The sequence below is a fragment of the Rhinoderma darwinii genome (assembly GCF_050947455.1).
Source record: "Rhinoderma darwinii isolate aRhiDar2 chromosome 3 unlocalized genomic scaffold, aRhiDar2.hap1 SUPER_3_unloc_15, whole genome shotgun sequence".
Lineage (NCBI taxonomy): Eukaryota > Metazoa > Chordata > Amphibia > Anura > Rhinodermatidae > Rhinoderma > Rhinoderma darwinii.
This window is the reverse complement of record NW_027461740.1, coordinates 265,426-280,880: the sequence shown is the minus strand read 5'-3', so window position 1 is coordinate 280,880 and position 15,455 is coordinate 265,426. Positions and strand designations below refer to the sequence as shown.

At 38.0% G+C, this 15,455-nt stretch overlaps 17 non-coding genes across 17 annotated transcripts; 10 read left to right on the top strand and 7 right to left on the bottom strand.

Annotated features, from left to right (window-relative positions):
• Positions 1-919: 919 nt before the first annotated feature.
• On the bottom strand, positions 920-1,001 carry TRNAS-UGA (transfer RNA serine (anticodon UGA)). Its single transcript has one exon. It is a non-coding gene; the product is annotated as a tRNA-Ser (tRNA).
• Positions 1,002-1,124: 123 nt separating this feature from the next.
• Positions 1,125-1,198, top strand: TRNAT-AGU (transfer RNA threonine (anticodon AGU)). The gene has a single exon. It is a non-coding gene; the product is annotated as a tRNA-Thr (tRNA).
• Positions 1,199-2,481: 1,283 nt separating this feature from the next.
• TRNAS-UGA (transfer RNA serine (anticodon UGA)) lies at positions 2,482-2,563 on the bottom strand. The gene has a single exon. It is a non-coding gene; the product is annotated as a tRNA-Ser (tRNA).
• A 123-nt stretch (positions 2,564-2,686) lies between these two features.
• Positions 2,687-2,760, top strand: TRNAT-AGU (transfer RNA threonine (anticodon AGU)). Its single transcript has one exon. It is a non-coding gene; the product is annotated as a tRNA-Thr (tRNA).
• A 1,283-nt stretch (positions 2,761-4,043) lies between these two features.
• TRNAS-UGA (transfer RNA serine (anticodon UGA)) lies at positions 4,044-4,125 on the bottom strand. The gene has a single exon. It is a non-coding gene; the product is annotated as a tRNA-Ser (tRNA).
• Positions 4,126-4,248: 123 nt separating this feature from the next.
• TRNAT-AGU (transfer RNA threonine (anticodon AGU)) lies at positions 4,249-4,322 on the top strand. Its single transcript has one exon. It is a non-coding gene; the product is annotated as a tRNA-Thr (tRNA).
• Positions 4,323-5,605: 1,283 nt separating this feature from the next.
• TRNAS-UGA (transfer RNA serine (anticodon UGA)) lies at positions 5,606-5,687 on the bottom strand. Its single transcript has one exon. It is a non-coding gene; the product is annotated as a tRNA-Ser (tRNA).
• Positions 5,688-5,810: 123 nt separating this feature from the next.
• TRNAT-AGU (transfer RNA threonine (anticodon AGU)) lies at positions 5,811-5,884 on the top strand. Its single transcript has one exon. It is a non-coding gene; the product is annotated as a tRNA-Thr (tRNA).
• A 1,285-nt stretch (positions 5,885-7,169) lies between these two features.
• On the bottom strand, positions 7,170-7,251 carry TRNAS-UGA (transfer RNA serine (anticodon UGA)). The gene has a single exon. It is a non-coding gene; the product is annotated as a tRNA-Ser (tRNA).
• A 123-nt stretch (positions 7,252-7,374) lies between these two features.
• TRNAT-AGU (transfer RNA threonine (anticodon AGU)) lies at positions 7,375-7,448 on the top strand. The gene has a single exon. It is a non-coding gene; the product is annotated as a tRNA-Thr (tRNA).
• A 1,283-nt stretch (positions 7,449-8,731) lies between these two features.
• TRNAS-UGA (transfer RNA serine (anticodon UGA)) lies at positions 8,732-8,813 on the bottom strand. The gene has a single exon. It is a non-coding gene; the product is annotated as a tRNA-Ser (tRNA).
• A 123-nt stretch (positions 8,814-8,936) lies between these two features.
• TRNAT-AGU (transfer RNA threonine (anticodon AGU)) lies at positions 8,937-9,010 on the top strand. Its single transcript has one exon. It is a non-coding gene; the product is annotated as a tRNA-Thr (tRNA).
• A 1,283-nt stretch (positions 9,011-10,293) lies between these two features.
• TRNAS-UGA (transfer RNA serine (anticodon UGA)) lies at positions 10,294-10,375 on the bottom strand. Its single transcript has one exon. It is a non-coding gene; the product is annotated as a tRNA-Ser (tRNA).
• Positions 10,376-10,498: 123 nt separating this feature from the next.
• TRNAT-AGU (transfer RNA threonine (anticodon AGU)) lies at positions 10,499-10,572 on the top strand. Its single transcript has one exon. It is a non-coding gene; the product is annotated as a tRNA-Thr (tRNA).
• Positions 10,573-12,061: 1,489 nt separating this feature from the next.
• On the top strand, positions 12,062-12,135 carry TRNAT-AGU (transfer RNA threonine (anticodon AGU)). Its single transcript has one exon. It is a non-coding gene; the product is annotated as a tRNA-Thr (tRNA).
• A 1,485-nt stretch (positions 12,136-13,620) lies between these two features.
• On the top strand, positions 13,621-13,694 carry TRNAT-AGU (transfer RNA threonine (anticodon AGU)). Its single transcript has one exon. It is a non-coding gene; the product is annotated as a tRNA-Thr (tRNA).
• A 1,485-nt stretch (positions 13,695-15,179) lies between these two features.
• TRNAT-AGU (transfer RNA threonine (anticodon AGU)) lies at positions 15,180-15,253 on the top strand. Its single transcript has one exon. It is a non-coding gene; the product is annotated as a tRNA-Thr (tRNA).
• The last annotated feature ends 202 nt before the right edge of the window (positions 15,254-15,455 follow it).

Sequence of the window (15,455 nt, the reverse complement as noted above, 5' to 3'; positions counted from 1 at the left end):
ATATGTAATTTAGCCTTTATTAGACATCTGGGAGGTAACAGCAGCAATTCCCCTGAGGTGGAGCTGACTCTCAGCATCTGATGCTGTCCTATCAGCATGAAGTTGCTTCACACACATTGTGAAACTCAAGCTACAGTGAAGGAGGATCAATTCAAACAGCCATATCTCGGGCTGTGGGCCACCTAAAACAGCAGATTTTGTGGCATTTGAAAGACTGGATTCTACTCTTTCATATGACACCAAAATCACAGTTCTAGCTGTGACAGAACCGAAGATATCACCTGTTGAAAACACAGTCGGGAATGGACGCAGTTTACTATATGATCACACTGTGTTGCTGGACAGGGAAGGGGGAGAAGTTGTATGCTGATTGGACAGCGTCATACAGAAAACATTAGCTGCCCAGAGTAAAAAGGAGTCATCTCCTATTTGGCTATTAGAGCTACATTAGTATATATAGATAAATGCTCATAACTTTGCAAATAAACGTTTTTTTTAAAAAAAAACAACAAATCACACTGTAGTTATCAGCATCATAGCGCCTATTAGGCTAGTTAGGAAATTGGGAATTGATAAACTGGTGACAGAGTCCATTTAAGGGACTATATACAGGAGTATGTGACAGAAAATAGTATTATAATTGACAGCAAGCAGAGATTTACTAAGGACAGAAGTTGTCCAACCAACCTGATTTGTTTTTATCAAGAGGAAAATAAAAGTCTGGACAAATGGGATGCTGTAGTTATAGTGATTTATACTCTAAATATTGCTCGCTTTTCAGAGTTGTAAGCCAGGGGCACAGCTGGAACCACTATTATTAATGTAATTAATCAGTGATAAAGAGGATGGAATTAAAATAACTCTTTCTATAGGTGACAAACTTTAATATGTTTCTGGAAGTTCTCTTCTTAAAATAGAACGTTGTGAACAGGACTTGAACCTGTGCAGGGAGACCCCATTGGATTTCAAATCCAACGCCTTAACCACTCGGCCATCACAACTTATGTACCCTGCCTGTTAAGACTTCTGCCAACTACACCTAAGGGGCTAGCCTAAGATATGAGATCAGTCTTTTGCTCTGAACTGAGCTGTGTGGTAGGACACCGTGAGAAGAAAAGTGCTTTGGTGCTGTGGCTTAGTTGGTTAAAGCGCCTGTCTAGTAAACAGGAGATCCTGAGTTCAAATCTCAGCAGTGCCTTGCTATTTGTTGCTTTAGTTTATTCACTTGTTTATTATTTAAGTTTACATAACTAAAGTATATGATGAATCAAATTCTTTATAGGCAATTAAAAATCTATCGGGTTTTTCATTGGTGACAGAGACCCCATGAATGTCATTGAGTTTTCTATAAGTAGTAAGTTCAATACAAAGTAATTATAGACCAGTAAGCTTAACATCCATTGTGGGAAAAACTTTTGAAGAGCTCTTAAAGGGACTCTGTTACCAGTTTATCAGGTCCCTAACTCCTAACTAGTCTAATTGGTGCTTTGCTGCTGATAACTACAGGGTGATTTGTAGTAAAAAAAATGTTTATTATTTGCAAAATTATGAGCATTTTCTAAATATGTAATTTAGCCTTTATTAGACATCTGGGAGGTAACAGCAGCAATTCCCCTGAGGTGGAGCTGACTCTCAGCATCTGATGCTGTCCTATCAGCATGAAGTTGCTTCACACACATTGTGAAACTCAAGCTACAGTGAAGGAGGATCAATTCAAACAGCCATATCTCGGGCTGTGGGCCACCTAAAACAGCAGATTTTGTGGCATTTGAAAGACTGGATTCTACTCTTTCATATGACACCAAAATCACAGTTCTAGCTGTGACAGAACCGAAGATATCACCTGTTGAAAACACAGTCGGGAATGGACGCAGTTTACTATATGATCACACTGTGTTGCTGGACAGGGAAGGGGGAGAAGTTGTATGCTGATTGGACAGCGTCATACAGAAAACATTAGCTGCCCAGAGTAAAAAGGAGTCATCTCCTATTTGGCTATTAGAGCTACATTAGTATATATAGATAAATGCTCATAACTTTGCAAATAAACGTTTTTTAAAAAAAAAAACAACAAATCACACTGTAGTTATCAGCATCATAGCGCCTATTAGGCTAGTTAGGAAATTGGGAATTGATAAACTGGTGACAGAGTCCATTTAAGGGACTATATACAGGAGTATGTGACAGAAAATAGTATTATAATTGACAGCAAGCAGAGATTTACTAAGGACAGAAGTTGTCCAACCAACCTGATTTGTTTTTATCAAGAGGAAAATAAAAGTCTGGACAAATGGGATGCTGTAGTTATAGTGATTTATACTCTAAATATTGCTCGCTTTTCAGAGTTGTAAGCCAGGGGCACAGCTGGAACCACTATTATTAATGTAATTAATCAGTGATAAAGAGGATGGAATTAAAATAACTCTTTCTATAGGTGACAAACTTTAATATGTTTCTGGAAGTTCTCTTCTTAAAATAGAACGTTGTGAACAGGACTTGAACCTGTGCAGGGAGACCCCATTGGATTTCAAATCCAACGCCTTAACCACTCGGCCATCACAACTTATGTACCCTGCCTGTTAAGACTTCTGCCAACTACACCTAAGGGGCTAGCCTAAGATATGAGATCAGTCTTTTGCTCTGAACTGAGCTGTGTGGTAGGACACCGTGAGAAGAAAAGTGCTTTGGTGCTGTGGCTTAGTTGGTTAAAGCGCCTGTCTAGTAAACAGGAGATCCTGAGTTCAAATCTCAGCAGTGCCTTGCTATTTGTTGCTTTAGTTTATTCACTTGTTTATTATTTAAGTTTACATAACTAAAGTATATGATGAATCAAATTCTTTATAGGCAATTAAAAATCTATCGGGTTTTTCATTGGTGACAGAGACCCCATGAATGTCATTGAGTTTTCTATAAGTAGTAAGTTCAATACAAAGTAATTATAGACCAGTAAGCTTAACATCCATTGTGGGAAAAACTTTTGAAGAGCTCTTAAAGGGACTCTGTTACCAGTTTATCAGGTCCCTAACTCCTAACTAGTCTAATTGGTGCTTTGCTGCTGATAACTACAGGGTGATTTGTAGTAAAAAAAATGTTTATTATTTGCAAAATTATGAGCATTTTCTAAATATGTAATTTAGCCTTTATTAGACATCTGGGAGGTAACAGCAGCAATTCCCCTGAGGTGGAGCTGACTCTCAGCATCTGATGCTGTCCTATCAGCATGAAGTTGCTTCACACACATTGTGAAACTCAAGCTACAGGGAAGGAGGATCAATTCAAACAGCCATATCTCGGGCTGTGGGCCACCTAAAACAGCAGATTTTGTGGCATTTGAAAGACTGGATTCTACTCTTTCATATGACACCAAAATCACAGTTCTAGCTGTGACAGAACCGAAGATATCACCTGTTCAATACACAGTCGGGAATGGACGCAGTTTACTATACGATCACACTGTGTTGCTGGACAGGGAAGGGGGAGAAGTTGTATGCTGATTGGACAGCGTCATACAGAAAACATTAGCTGCCCAGAGTAAAAAGGAGTCATCTCCTATTTGGCTATTAGAGCTACATTAGTATATATAGATAAATGCTCATAACTTTGCAAATAAACGTTTTTTTAAAAAAAAAACAACAAATCACACTGTAGTTATCAGCATCATAGCGCCTATTAGGCTAGTTAGGAAATTGGGAATTGATAAACTGGTGACAGAGTCCATTTAAGGGACTATATACAGGAGTATGTGACAGAAAATAGTATTATAATTGACAGCAAGCAGAGATTTACTAAGGACAGAAGTTGTCCAACCAACCTGATTTGTTTTTATCAAGAGGAAAATAAAAGTCTGGACAAATGGGATGCTGTAGTTATAGTGATTTATACTCTAAATATTGCTCGCTTTTCAGAGTTGTAAGCCAGGGGCACAGCTGGAACCACTATTATTAATGTAATTAATCAGTGATAAAGAGGATGGAATTAAAATAACTCTTTCTATAGGTGACAAACTTTAATATGTTTCTGGAAGTTCTCTTCTTAAAATAGAACGTTGTGAACAGGACTTGAACCTGTGCAGGGAGACCCCATTGGATTTCAAATCCAACGCCTTAACCACTCGGCCATCACAACTTATGTACCCTGACTGTTAAGACTTCTGCCAACTACACCTAAGGGGCTAGCCTAAGATATGAGATCAGTCTTTTGCTCTGAACTGAGCTGTGTGGTAGGACACCGTGAGAAGAAAAGTGCTTTGGTGCTGTGGCTTAGTTGGTTAAAGCGCCTGTCTAGTAAACAGGAGATCCTGAGTTCAAATCTCAGCAGTGCCTTGCTATTTGTTGCTTTAGTTTATTCACTTGTTTATTATTTAAGTTTACATAACTAAAGTATATGATGAATCAAATTCTTTATAGGCAATTAAAAATCTATCGGGTTTTTCATTGGTGACAGAGACCCCATGAATGTCATTGAGTTTTCTATAAGTAGTAAGTTCAATACAAAGTAATTATAGACCAGTAAGCTTAACATCCATTGTGGGAAAAACTTTTGAAGAGCTCTTAAAGGGACTCTGTTACCAGTTTATCAGGTCCCTAACTCCTAACTAGTCTAATTGGTGCTTTGCTGCTGATAACTACAGGGTGATTTGTAGTAAAAAAAATGTTTATTATTTGCAAAATTATGAGCATTTTCTAAATATGTAATTTAGCCTTTATTAGACATCTGGGAGGTAACAGCAGCAATTCCCCTGAGGTGGAGCTGACTCTCAGCATCTGATGCTGTCCTATCAGCATGAAGCTGCTTCACACACATTGTGAAACTCAAGCTACAGTGAAGGAGGATCAATTCAAACAGCCATATCTCGGGCTGTGGGCCACCTAAAAAAGCAGATTTGGTGGCATTTGAAAGACTGGATTCTACTCTTTCATATGACACCAAAATCACAGTTCTAGCTGTGACAGAACCGAAGATATCACCTGTTGAAACCACAGTCGGGAATGGACGCAGTGTACTATATGATCACACTGTGTTGCTGGACAGGGAAGGGGGAGAAGTTGTATGCTGATTGGACAGCGTCATACAGAAAACATTAGCTGCCCAGAGTAAAAAGGAGTCATCTCCTATTTGGCTATTAGAGCTACATTAGTATATATAGATAAATGCTCATAACTTTGCAAATAAACGTTTTTTTTAAAAAAAAACAACAAATCACACTGTAGTTATCAGCATCATAGCGCCTATTAGGCTAGTTAGGAAAATGGGAATTGATAAACTGGTGACAGAGTCCATTTAAGGGACTATATACAGGAGTATGTGACAGAAAATAGTATTATAATTGACAGCAAGCAGAGATTTACTAAGGACAGAAGTTGTCCAACCAACCTGATTTGTTTTTATCAAGAGGAAGATAAAAGTCTGGACAAATGGGATGCTGTAGTTATAGTGATTTATACTCTAAATATTGCTCGCTTTTCAGAGTTGTAAGCCAGGGGCACAGCTGGAACCACTATTATTAATGTAATTAATCAGTGATAAAGAGGATGGAATTAAAATAACTCTTTCTATAGGTGACAAACTTTAATATGTTTCTGGAAGTTCTCTTCTTAAAATAGAACGTTGTGAACAGGACTTGAACCTGTGCAGGGAGACCCCATTGGATTTCAAATCCAACGCCTTAACCACTCGGCCATCACAACTTATGTACCCTGCCTGTTAAGACTTCTGCCAACTACACCTAAGGGGCTAGCCTAAGATATGAGATCAGTCTTTTGCTCTGAACTGAGCTGTGTGGTAGGACACCGTGAGAAGAAAAGTGCTTTGGTGCTGTGGCTTAGTTGGTTAAAGCGCCTGTCTAGTAAACAGGAGATCCTGAGTTCAAATCTCAGCAGTGCCTTGCTATTTGTTGCTTTAGTTTATTCACTTGTTTATTATTTAAGTTTACATAACTAAAGTATATGATGAATCAAATTCTTTATAGGCAATTAAAAATCTATCGGGTTTTTCATTGGTGACAGAGACCCCATGAATGTCATTAAGTTTTCTATAAGTAGTAAGTTCAATACAAAGTAATTATAGACCAGTAAGCTTAACATCCATTGTGGGAAAAACTTTTGAAGAGCTCTTAAAGGGACTCTGTTACCAGTTTATCAGGTCCCTAACTCCTAACTAGTCTAATTGGTGCTTTGCTGCTGATAACTACAGGGTGATTTGTAGTAAAAAAAATGTTTATTATTTGCAAAATTATGAGCATTTTCTAAATATGTAATTTAGCCTTTATTAGACATCTGGGAGGTAACAGCAGCAATTCCCCTGAGGTGGAGCTGACTCTCAGCATCTGATGCTGTCCTATCAGCATGAAGCTGCTTCACACACATTGTGAAACTCAAGCTACAGTGAAGGAGGATCAATTCAAACAGCCATATCTCGGGCTGTGGGCCACCTAAAAAAGCAGATTTGGTGGCATTTGAAAGACTGGATTCTACTCTTTCATATGACACCAAAATCACAGTTCTAGCTGTGACAGAACCGAAGATATCACCTGTTGAAACCACAGTCGGGAATGGACGCAGTGTACTATATGATCACACTGTGTTGCTGGACAGGGAAGGGGGAGAAGTTGTATGCTGATTGGACAGCGTCATACAGAAAACATTAGCTGCCCAGAGTAAAAAGGAGTCATCTCCTATTTGGCTATTAGAGCTACATTAGTATATATAGATAAATGCTCATAACTTTGCAAATAAACGTTTTTTTTAAAAAAAAAAACAACAAATCACACTGTAGTTATCAGCATCATAGCGCCTATTAGGCTAGTTAGGAAATTGGGAATTGATAAACTGGTGACAGAGTCCATTTAAGGGACTATATACAGGAGTATGTGACAGAAAATAGTATTATAATTGACAGCAAGCAGAGATTTACTAAGGACAGAAGTTATCCAACCAACCTGATTTGTTTTTATCAAGAGGAAAATAAAAGTCTGGACAAATGGGATGCTGTAGTTATAGTGATTTATACTCTAAATATTGCTCGCTTTTCAGAGTTGTAAGCCAGGGGCACAGCTGGAACCACTATTATTAATGTAATTAATCAGTGATAAAGAGGATGGAATTAAAATAACTCTTTCTATAGGTGAAAAACTTTAATATGTTTCTGGAAGTTCTCTTCTTAAAATAGAACGTTGTGAACAGGACTTGAACCTGTGCAGGGAGACCCCATTGGATTTCAAATCCAACGCCTTAACCACTCGGCCATCACAACTTATGTACCCTGCCTGTTAAGACTTCTGCCAACTACACCTAAGGGGCTAGCCTAAGATATGAGATCAGTCTTTTGCTCTGAACTGAGCTGTGTGGTAGGACACCGTGAGAAGAAAAGTGCTTTGGTGCTGTGGCTTAGTTGGTTAAAGCGCCTGTCTAGTAAACAGGAGATCCTGAGTTCAAATCTCAGCAGTGCCTTGCTATTTGTTGCTTTAGTTTATTCACTTGTTTATTATTTAAGTTTACATAACTAAAGTATATGATGAATCAAATTCTTTATAGGCAATTAAAAATCTATCGGGTTTTTCATTGGTGACAGAGACCCCATGAATGTCATTAAGTTTTCTATAAGTAGTAAGTTCAATACAAAGTAATTATAGACCAGTAAGCTTAACATCCATTGTGGGAAAAACTTTTGAAGAGCTCTTAAAGGGACTCTGTTACCAGTTTATCAGGTCCCTAACTCCTAACTAGTCTAATTGGTACTTTGCTGCTGATAACTACAGGGTGATTTGTAGTAAAAAAAATGTTTATTATTTGCAAAATTATGAGAATTTTCTAAATATGTAATTTAGCCTTTATTAGACATCTGGGAGGTAACAGCAGCAATTCTCCTGAGGTGGAGCTGACTCTCAGCATCTGATGCTGTCCTATCAGCATGAAGTTGCTTCACACACATTGTGAAACTCAAGCTACAGGGAAGGAGGATCAATTCAAACAGCCATATCTCGGGCTGTGGGCCACCTAAAACAGCAGATTTTGTGGCATTTGAAAGACTGGATTCTACTCTTTCATATGACACCAAAATCACAGTTCTAGCTGTGACAGAACCGAAGATATCACCTGTTGAAAACACAGTCGGGAATGGACGCAGTTTACTATATGATCACACTGTGTTGCTGGACAGGGAAGGGGGAGAAGTTGTATGCTGATTGGACAGCGTCATACAGAAAACATTAGCTGCCCAGAGTAAAAAGGAGTCATCTCCTATTTGGCTATTAGAGCTACATTAGTATATATAGATAAATGCTCATAACTTTGCAAATAAACGTTTTTTTAAAAAAAAAACAACAAATCACACTGTAGTTATCAGCATCATAGCGCCTATTAGGCTAGTTAGGAAATTGGGAATTGATAAACTGGTGACAGAGTCCATTTAAGGGACTATATACAGGAGTATGTGACAGAAAATAGTATTATAATTGACAGCAAGCAGAGATTTACTAAGGACAGAAGTTGTCCAACCAACCTGATTTGTTTTTATCAAGAGGAAAATAAAAGTCTGGACAAATGGGATGCTGTAGTTATAGTGATTTATACTCTAAATATTGCTCGCTTTTCAGAGTTGTAAGCCAGGGGCACAGCTGGAACCACTATTATTAATGTAATTAATCAGTGATAAAGAGGATGGAATTAAAATAACTCTTTCTATAGGTGAAAAACTTTAATATGTTTCTGGAAGTTCTCTTCTTAAAATAGAACGTTGTGAACAGGACTTGAACCTGTGCAGGGAGACCCCATTGGATTTCAAATCCAACGCCTTAACCACTCGGCCATCACAACTTATGTACCCTGCCTGTTAAGACTTCTGCCAACTACACCTAAGGGGCTAGCCTAAGATATGAGATCAGTCTTTTGCTCTGAACTGAGCTGTGTGGTAGGACACCGTGAGAAGAAAAGTGCTTTGGTGCTGTGGCTTAGTTGGTTAAAGCGCCTGTCTAGTAAACAGGAGATCCTGAGTTCAAATCTCAGCAGTGCCTTGCTATTTGTTGCTTTAGTTTATTCACTTGTTTATTATTTAAGTTTACATAACTAAAGTATATGATGAATCAAATTCTTTATAGGCAATTAAAAATCTATCGGGTTTTTCATTGGTGACAGAGACCCCATGAATGTCATTAAGTTTTCTATAAGTAGTAAGTTCAATACAAAGTAATTATAGACCAGTAAGCTTAACATCCATTGTGGGAAAAACTTTTGAAGAGCTCTTAAAGGGACTCTGTTACCAGTTTATCAGGTCCCTAACTCCTAACTAGTCTAATTGGTACTTTGCTGCTGATAACTACAGGGTGATTTGTAGTAAAAAAAATGTTTATTATTTGCAAAATTATGAGAATTTTCTAAATATGTAATTTAGCCTTTATTAGACATCTGGGAGGTAACAGCAGCAATTCTCCTGAGGTGGAGCTGACTCTCAGCATCTGATGCTGTCCTATCAGCATGAAGTTGCTTCACACACATTGTGAAACTCAAGCTACAGGGAAGGAGGATCAATTCAAACAGCCATATCTCGGGCTGTGGGCCACCTAAAACAGCAGATTTTGTGGCATTTGAAAGACTGGATTCTACTCTTTCATATGACACCAAAATCACAGTTCTAGCTGTGACAGAACCGAAGATATCACCTGTTGAAAACACAGTCGGGAATGGACGCAGTTTACTATATGATCACACTGTGTTGCTGGACAGGGAAGGGGGAGAAGTTGTATGCTGATTGGACAGCGTCATACAGAAAACATTAGCTGCCCAGAGTAAAAAGGAGTCATCTCCTATTTGGCTATTAGAGCTACATTAGTATATATAGATAAATGCTCATAACTTTGCAAATAAACGTTTTTTTAAAAAAAAAACAACAAATCACACTGTAGTTATCAGCATCATAGCGCCTATTAGGCTAGTTAGGAAATTGGGAATTGATAAACTGGTGACAGAGTCCATTTAAGGGACTATATACAGGAGTATGTGACAGAAAATAGTATTATAATTGACAGCAAGCAGAGATTTACTAAGGACAGAAGTTGTCCAACCAACCTGATTTGTTTTTATCAAGAGGAAAATAAAAGTCTGGACAAATGGGATGCTGTAGTTATAGTGATTTATACTCTAAATATTGCTCGCTTTTCAGAGTTGTAAGCCAGGGGCACAGCTGGAACCACTATTATTAATGTAATTAATCAGTGATAAAGAGGATGGAATTAAAATAACTCTTTCTATAGGTGACAAACTTTAATATGTTTCTGGAAGTTCTCTTCTTAAAATAGAACGTTGTGAACAGGACTTGAACCTGTGCAGGGAGACCCCATTGGATTTCAAATCCAACGCCTTAACCACTCGGCCATCACAACTTATGTACCCTGCCTGTTAAGACTTCTGCCAACTACACCTAAGGGGCTAGCCTAAGATATGAGATCAGTCTTTTGCTCTGAACTGAGCTGTGTGGTAGGACACCGTGAGAAGAAAAGTGCTTTGGTGCTGTGGCTTAGTTGGTTAAAGCGCCTGTCTAGTAAACAGGAGATCCTGAGTTCAAATCTCAGCAGTGCCTTGCTATTTGTTGCTTTAGTTTATTCACTTGTTTATTATTTAAGTTTACATAACTAAAGTATATGATGAATCAAATTCTTTATAGGCAATTAAAAATCTATCGGGTTTTTCATTGGTGACAGAGACCCCATGAATGTCATTGAGTTTTCTATAAGTAGTAAGTTCAATACAAAGTAATTATAGACCAGTAAGCTTAACATCCATTGTGGGAAAAACTTTTGAAGAGCTCTTAAAGGGACTCTGTTACCAGTTTATCAGGTCCCTAACTCCTAACTAGTCTAATTGGTGCTTTGCTGCTGATAACTACAGGGTGATTTGTAGTAAAAAAAATGTTTATTATTTGCAAAATTATGAGAATTTTCTAAATATGTAATTTAGCCTTTATTAGACATCTGGGAGGTAACAGCAGCAATTCTCCTGAGGTGGAGCTGACTCTCAGCATCTGATGCTGTCCTATCAGCATGAAGTTGCTTCACACACATTGTGAAACTCAAGCTACAGGGAAGGAGGATCAATTCAAACAGCCATATCTCGGGCTGTGGGCCACCTAAAACAGCAGATTTTGTGGCATTTGAAAGACTGGATTCTACTCTTTCATATGACACCAAAATCACAGTTCTAGCTGTGACAGAACCGAAGATATCACCTGTTGAAAACACAGTCGGGAATGGACGCAGTTTACTATATGATCACACTGTGTTGCTGGACAGGGAAGGGGGAGAAGTTGTATGCTGATTGGACAGCGTCATACAGAAAACATTAGCTGCCCAGAGTAAAAAGGAGTCATCTCCTATTTGGCTATTAGAGCTACATTAGTATATATAGATAAATGCTCATAACTTTGCAAATAAACGTTTTTTTAAAAAAAAAAACAACAAATCACACTGTAGTTATCAGCATCATAGCGCCTATTAGGCTAGTTAGGAAATTGGGAATTGATAAACTGGTGACAGAGTCCATTTAAGGGACTATATACAGGAGTATGTGACAGAAAATAGTATTATAATTGACAGCAAGCAGAGATTTACTAAGGACAGAAGTTGTCCAACCAACCTGATTTGTTTTTATCAAGAGGAAAATAAAAGTCTGGACAAATGGGATGCTGTAGTTATAGTGATTTATACTCTAAATATTGCTCGCTTTTCAGAGTTGTAAGCCAGGGGCACAGCTGGAACCACTATTATTAATGTAATTAATCAGTGATAAAGAGGATGGAATTAAAATAACTCTTTCTATAGGTGACAAACTTTAATATGTTTCTGGAAGTTCTCTTCTTAAAATAGAACTTTGTGAACAGGACTTGAACCTGTGCAGGGAGACCCCATTGGATTTCAAATCCAACGCCTTAACCACTCGGCCATCACAACTTATGTACCCTGCCTGTTAAGACTTCTGCCAACTACACCTAAGGGGCTAGCCTAAGATATGAGATCAGTCTTTTGCTCTGAACTGAGCTGTGTGGTAGGACACCGTGAGAAGAAAAGTGCTTTGGTGCTGTGGCTTAGTTGGTTAAAGCGCCTGTCTAGTAAACAGGAGATCCTGAGTTCAAATCTCAGCAGTGCCTTGCTATTTGTTGCTTTAGTTTATTCACTTGTTTATTATTTAAGTTTACATAACTAAAGTATATGATGAATCAAATTCTTTATAGGCAATTAAAAATCTATCGGGTTTTTCATTGGTGACAGAGACCCCATGAATGTCATTAAGTTTTCTATAAGTAGTAAGTTCAATACAAAGTAATTATAGACCAGTAAGCTTAACATCCATTGTGGGAAAAACTTTTGAAGAGCTCTTAAAGGGACTCTGTTACCAGTTTATCAGGTCCCTAACTCCTAACTAGTCTAATTGGTGCTTTGCTGCTGATAACTACAGGGTGATTTGTAGTAAAAAAAATGTTTATTATTTGCAAAATTATGAGCATTTTCTAAATATGTAATTTAGCCTTTATTAGACATCTGGGAGGTAACAGCAGCAATTCCCCTGAGGTGGAGCTGACTCTCAGCATCTGATGCTGTCCTATCAGCATGAAGCTGCTTCACACACATTGTGAAACTCAAGCTACAGTGAAGGAGGATCAATTCAAACAGCCATATCTCGGGCTGTGGGCCACCTAAAAAAGCAGATTTGGTGGCATTTGAAAGACTGGATTCTACTCTTTCATATGACACCAAAATCACAGTTCTAGCTGTGACAGAACCGAAGATATCACCTGTTGAAACCACAGTCGGGAATGGACGCAGTGTACTATATGATCACACTGTGTTGCTGGACAGGGAAGGGGGAGAAGTTGTATGCTGATTGGACAGCGTCATACAGAAAACATTAGCTGCCCAGAGTAAAAAGGAGTCATCTCCTATTTGGCTATTAGAGCTACATTAGTATATATAGATAAATGCTCATAACTTTGCAAATAAACGTTTTTTTAAAAAAAAAAAAAAAAAATCACACTGTAGTTATCAGCATCATAGCGCCTATTAGGCTAGTTAGGAAATTGGGAATTGATAAACTGGTGACAGAGTCCATTTAAGGGACTATATACAGGAGTATGTGACAGAAAATAGTATTATAATTGACAGCAAGCAGAGATTTATTAAGGACAGAAGTTGTCCAACCAACCTGATTTGTTTTTATCAAGAGGAAAATAAAAGTCTGGACAAATGGGATGCTGTAGTTATAGTGATTTATACTCTAAATATTGCTCGCTTTTCAGAGTTGTAAGCCAGGGGCACAGCTGGAACCACTATTATTAATGTAATTAATCAGTGATAAAGAGGATGGAATTAAAATAACTCTTTCTATAGGTGACAAACTTTAATATGTTTCTGGAAGTTCTCTTCTTAAAATAGAACGTTGTGAACCTTGAACCTGTGCAGGGAGACCCCATTGGATTTCAAATCCAACGCCTTAACCACTCGGCCATCACAACTTATGTACCCTGCCTGTTAAGACTTCTGCCAACTACACCTAAGGGGCTAGCCTAAGATATGAGATCAGTCTTTTGCTCTGAACTGAGCTGTGTGGTAGGACACCGTGAGAAGAAAAGTTCTTTGGTGCTGTGGCTTAGTTGGTTAAAGCGCCTGTCTAGTAAACAGGAGATCCTGAGTTCAAATCTCAGCAGTGCCTTGCTATTTGTTGCTTTAGTTTATTCACTTGTTTATTATTTAAGTTTACATAACTAAAGTATATGATGAATCAAATTCTTTATAGGCAATTAAAAATCTATCGGGTTTTTCATTGGTGACAGAGACCCCATGAATGTCATTGAGTTTTCTATAAGTAGTAAGTTCAATACAAAGTAATTATAGACCAGTAAGCTTAACATCCATTGTGGGAAAAACTTTTGAAGAGCTCTTAAAGGGACTCTGTTACCAGTTTATCAGGTCCCTAACTCCTAACTAGTCTAATTGGTGCTTTGCTGCTGATAACTACAGGGTGATTTGTAGTAAAAAAAAATTTTATTATTTGCAAAATTATGAGAATTTTCTAAATATGTAATTTAGCCTTTATTAGACATCTGGGAGGTAACAGCAGCAATTCTCCTGAGGTGGAGCTGACTCTCAGCATCTGATGCTGTCCTATCAGCATGAAGTTGCTTCACACACATTGTGAAACTCAAGCTACAGGGAAGGAGGATCAATTCAAACAGCCATATCTCGGGCTGTGGGCCACCTAAAAAAGCAGATTTGGTGGCATTTGAAAGACTGGATTCTACTCTTTCATATGACACCAAAATCACAGTTCCAGCTGTGACAGAACCGAAGATATCACCTGTTGAAACCACAGTCGGGAATGGACGCAGTGTACTATATGATCACACTGTGTTGCTGGACAGGGAAGGGGGAGAAGTTGTATGCTGATTGGACAGCGTCATACAGAAAACATTAGCTGCCCAGAGTAAAAAGGAGTCATCTCCTATTTGGCTATTAGAGCTACATTAGTATATATAGATAAATGCTCATAACTTTGCAAATAAACGTTTTTTTTAAAAAAAAAAAAAAAAATCACACTGTAGTTATCAGCATCATAGCGCCTATTAGGCTAGTTAGGAAATTGGGAATTGATAAACTGGTGACAGAGTCCATTTAAGGGACTATATACAGGAGTATGTGACAGAAAATAGTATTATAATTGACAGCAAGCAGAGATTTATTAAGGACAGAAGTTGTCCAACCAACCTGATTTGTTTTTATCAAGAGGAAAATAAAAGTCTGGACAAATGGGATGCTGTAGTTATAGTGATTTATACTCTAAATATTGCTCGCTTTTCAGAGTTGTAAGCCAGGGGCACAGCTGGAACCACTATTATTAATGTAATTAATCAGTGATAAAGAGGATGGAATTAAAATAACTCTTTCTATAGGTGACAAACTTTAATATGTTTCTGGAAGTTCTCTTCTTAAAATAGAACGTTGTGAACCTTGAACCTGTGCAGGGAGACCCCATTGGATTTCAAATCCAACGCCTTAACCACTCGGCCATCACAACTTATGTACCCTGCCTGTTAAGACTTCTGCCAACTACACCTAAGGGGCTAGCCTAAGATATGAGATCAGTCTTTTGCTCTGAACTGAGCTGTGTGGTAGGACACCGTGAGAAGAAAAGTTCTTTGGTGCTGTGGCTTAGTTGGTTAAAGCGCCTGTCTAGTAAACAGGAGATCCTGAGTTCAAATCTCAGCAGTGCCTTGCTATTTGTTGCTTTAGTTTATTCACTTGTTTATTATTTAAGTTTACATAACTAAAGTATATGATGAATCAAATTCTTTATAGGCAATTAAAAATCTATCGGGTTTTTCATTGGTGACAGAGACCCCATGAATGTCATTGAGTTTTCTATAAGTAGTAAGTTCAATACAAAGTAATTATAGACCAGTAAGCTTAACATCCA